Genomic DNA, 4,710 nt, shown 5'->3' with positions numbered 1-4,710 from the left:
ATTTTGTTGCTGTGGCTTATTAAACTGATTGTTCGGTAATCTTCACATCTGTCAACACCTGCTTTCTTTGGGATTGGAATTATTATATTCTTCTTGAAGTCTGAGGGTATTTCGCCTGTTTCATACATCTTGCTCACCAGATTGTAGAGTTTTGTCGGGACTGGCTCTCCCAAGGCCGTTAGTAGTTCCAATGGAATGTTGTCTACGCTGGGGGCCTTGTTTCGACTCAGGTCTTTCAGTGCTCTGTCAAACTCTTCACGCAGTATCGTATCTCCCATTTCATCTACATCTACATCCTCTTCCATTTCCATAATATTGTCCTCAAGTACATCACCCTTGTATACACCCTCTATATACTCATTACACCTTTCTGCTTTCCCTTCCTTGCTTAGAACTGGGTTTCCATCTGAGCTCTTGATGTTCATACAAGTGGTTCTCTTATCTCCAAAGGTCTCTTTAATTTTCCTGTAGGCAGTATATAGCTTATCACAAAAGAGGATATTCAAGTGCCAGTGTCTTGTAGCGAGCGCGAGAACGTGCGTTCCGTCATCGCGTTGCCGCATAGTCAACAATCAGCCGCGCCGCGACAGTTGTGTGCACGCTCGTACAAGTGATAAATGAGAAATGAAAATTTAATCTTTATGAACATTGTTATATTATTACTAGTGTCAAGAAGGACTGGTACCAAATATCTGTGTATGCGTGCGGAGCGTAAGAACTTTCGTTCGATCGCTCAGCTTCCGCATCATCAACAATCACCCGTGGCGCGTCTGTTACGCGTACGCTCGTCCAAGTGATATTGTGGACAGATAATCATCGAGAATGTTAATTGGGATAAACACTTATGGCTTAGAATGTAAACAGTGCAACCTGCGATGTTATCGTCTCAGAATATAAGAATATAGTTGCTCATACCAGACGTAAGACAGTGTTGTGTTTAACGTTGAGTGGCTCCCCTAAATCCGCTTGTATATTTAGGTACATAATTTCAGGCAAGCCAGCAGCAGTGTGGAGCGGAATAATACGACCGCTGCGGGAGTATCAAGTACGTGGTGTGGACAGGGCGCACGTCAAGAAGTGACAAGTCAGATCACAGTTTAAAGGCATCCCCCCCCCCCCCACCTCCGCCATTTGTACCCCCCGGCGTGTTACAACTTGTCGGCATCAGTAGATGTCGATTTGCGGAGTCGCGCAGAGTCTGGAGTGAAGGTGCAGCCGTGGTAACGCCGATTTCCGTGTCTGCTAGCTGCATGAGCTGAGTCATTTGTTGGATGTCGAACGTACTTTGCTGTTGCGGGACGAGGTGTCACCTGGTATACTCTACAGTATGGTGCCTGCAGATGAGGGGTAGTTTGTGGAAGATGCTGACCCAAACCGCTGGACGCATCTCTTGGAAGGGTGCTGTTTGCGAAAGGTGATCATCGCGTGTGTATCGATGGATGGGCTGTTCCCTTGAAAACGAGCTGTCTGGGCCATTTGTTATTGACTTAAGGATGCACCATGAATGCCATCTGTATATTTGATTATGGTTTTAATTATCTGTCTCTGGCACCTGTCTGGTCTCAGCTTAATTTCTAAGTTGTTGAACACTAACCTGACCACAAGCTTTAAGTTGTCGAATTCAAACTCCTTGTTTGTCTCACTGAGAATTGTTGAGGATTATTACAAGTATTTAAGCTGTTTGCTATAAATTATTTGTCTGCTATGGTACAGCAACAAAGTTATTGAGTTTGCTGCAAGGTGTAGCTTAGTTAAGTTAGAAAGCTGAAGTTTTCCTGTAAGTCACTGTTACTGAAATATTCGATAAGAGTTCATTACCTACAGCTAACATCACAAGTCTTAAATTTGACTTGTTGCTTAGTTTTCTGGTGTTCCTTGTTTTTAATGATTTTTTTTATTATCAAGAGCCAAATTTAAAGGTTTCATTCTTTAAGGTCTTATTGCTCAGTTGCTAAAAGGAACCCTAAGAATTTCACTGGCTAAGTTATTTGTGGCCAATTCTGACTGGCCTTAAGATTTTATGTTTTGCGTCTTTTACAAGGTACCTTCTTTGTTTTAGTTGTGCCTTAAGTGTCCAAGGGGCCAGCTGAGAATCCATTTTCTGTGCATTGGAACTGCATCATTGTAAAATTAAATTTGGAGTGTTCTTCCTGTTATGAAACGTTAAATTCTCATTGATTCACTTATTCGGGGTGTATTAAATATTCTCAAGGCTCAATGAAGAGACTGTCCAGTTTTGTTAAATATTTTCGTGGGCTAGACGCTTGCCGTTTAACCTAAATACTCACTCCATACTAACGTTCTATCGTGTCTTTTATTTTAGTTTAGAAATTTTAAATGTATAGTTTCGTAACTGACAACTTTGTTTAAATAATTGAGGATCCTCTCCCACACAATATTTTCGGTATTACAGTTTATACCATGGGTGGCCAAGAATTCGTCTTTCCGGCCATGCCCTGGCACGAGTGCTGTAGCGCTGAGCCTGGCTGGCGCACTTCCACCACCGCCATGCCATGCTGTCTCAAATGGTTCAAATGGCTCTGAGCACTATGGGACTTAACATCTGAAGTCAACAGGCCCCTGGAACTTAGAACTACTTAAACCTAACTAACCTAAGGACATCACACACATCCACGCCCGAGGCAGGATTTGAACCTGCGACCGTAGCAGCAGCGAGCTTCCGGACTGAAGCGCCTAGAAGCGCTCGGCCACAGCGGCCAGCATGCTGTCTCAGAATGAGGAGGGGGAAACTACGAACACCCCTCGTTTAAATGGCAACGCAGTCGTACTGCGTACGACTTGGTTTTGTCTGTCACATCCCTCAACAGCATAGATCAAAACAAATCTTTACTATTGCTGAATTATTTTTTGCGCACTGAAGACATTCGTATACTATTTAACTAGTAAAAATTGTCGGAATACGGACAGAAGCAGAGAATTTCAAAGATTTTTGCTCTCAGGTTGTCACGTAATCGTGACTTATTTAGATTCATAATCGGAAAAAACGTCTTTCAAACTCATATACTGGCCGAAATACTGTAGCACTTTTGCAAGCTCATTATGCAGACTTCGAAACTACCCGAGGAAAGCAGTGTAGAACACTTTGTAATGTCTTGATGTGAGCAATGGGCAGTCAAGTCCACTTAAAATACGAGGTCTGTAATCCATTCCGGAAGCACCCCTTTTTTTCATAAATTCGGCAATAGCGAGTTTTAAATCGAAAAATCGTTCCAGGCATGTCCCTTGACTTAACCAATGTTCTCTGCAGTAATATATAATGTCCCCATCCTCTTTGTTCAGTTTCATTGAAAACTGTTGCGACTGAAACTTTGCATCCAACTTCAGAAATTTTACTATTCGTACCACCAATTTCTTCACGTGTCCATACCTACAAATTTAGCACAAAGTACTTTTGATGTACAAAAATCAATCTTATCTGTCGGTCAGTTTAAGTTTTGCTTCTCCATTGCCAACTAAATCATTAAATTCTTTCTGCATAGTACTGTAACGTCGTTTCATAGCAAATTTGGAGTACCTGTCGCTGATGCTAGCGCATAGTATGTATCGAGAAATCTCATTCCTTTCTTTTGTCACTTTCGTTTGTTTTGAATGTTTGTGACGGTAGATTGCTAGACTGCCTGTTTTCGTGCAAGGAGCCACTGGACTGTGAACGTCCTTCGCATCAAGAACAAATAACGAACTGTAAAGAGAGCTGAAACCACGATTCTGTCGAATTGAAGAGAGTTGTGTCGGTCGAAAAATGTCGCACCGCAGTACTAAATGAAATGTAGCGCTGTTCCGGGTACCAGCTCTAAGTACAACCGAGATAGGCCGTGCCTTGGCCCGCCGCGGCCCACACACCAGGATTTTTACAAAATATAGGAATATCGATGTATCTATATTTATTCAAAAGAGCATCGATGTACATGGGCTATATATTGACCCCTATATATCGCTATCAATATTGAGATGGTAATACCGAGTGCCGATATTTTTATTTCATATTTTTTCGCAGTTTTCGGTGAACATTTTTTCTTTTGAAATTGCAATAAAACATTATTTTACCCTCACTTTTTGAAAGAGTCTTACTGCTGAAACTTCCTGGCAGATTAAAACTGTGTGCCCGGCCGAGACTCGAACTCGGGACCTTTGTCTTTCACGGGCAAGTGCTCTACCAACTGAGCTACCGAAGCACGACTCAGGCCTGGTACTCACAGCTTTACTTCTGCCAGTACCTCGTCTCCTACCTTCCAACTTTACAGAAGCTCTCCTGCGAACCTTCGCAGGAGACGAGGTACTGGCAGAAGTAAAGCTGTGAGTACCGGCCGTGAGTCGTGCTTCGGTAGCTCAGTTGGTAGAGCACTTGCCCTCGAAAGGCAAAGGTCCCGAGTTCGAGTCTCGGTCGGGCACACAGTTTTAATCTGCCAGGAAGTTTCATATCAGCGCACACTCCGCTGCAAAGTGAAAATCTCATTCTGGAGTCTTACTGCTTTTTGAGCTTTCATGACGTCCACTATTTCTCTCTGACGGTGTGAAAGAAGTATAGGTGGCTCAGAGTAGCAGTCCGATTGGAAGGGGGGGGGGGGGGAGGCGGGTTGTGACGGTGCGAATGGAAGATGATTTCCGATGTGAAGAAATAGCACTCTAGTTGCGTTGAAAAACAATGCTGACGTAATCGGCGCTCGGAACTACCAACATAAACTGCAACAT

At 43.2% G+C, this 4,710-nt stretch overlaps 1 non-coding gene across 1 annotated transcript; it reads left to right on the top strand.

Moving 5' to 3' along the window:
• Positions 1–4,335: 4,335 nt before the first annotated feature.
• Trnas-cga (transfer RNA serine (anticodon CGA)) lies at positions 4,336–4,410 on the top strand. Its single transcript has one exon. It is a non-coding gene; the product is annotated as a tRNA-Ser (tRNA).
• The last annotated feature ends 300 nt before the right edge of the window (positions 4,411–4,710 follow it).

The sequence above is a fragment of the Schistocerca cancellata genome, chromosome 3 (genome assembly GCF_023864275.1).
Source record: "Schistocerca cancellata isolate TAMUIC-IGC-003103 chromosome 3, iqSchCanc2.1, whole genome shotgun sequence".
NCBI lineage: Eukaryota > Metazoa > Arthropoda > Insecta > Orthoptera > Acrididae > Schistocerca > Schistocerca cancellata.
This window is presented reverse-complemented; position numbering and strand designations above follow the sequence as displayed.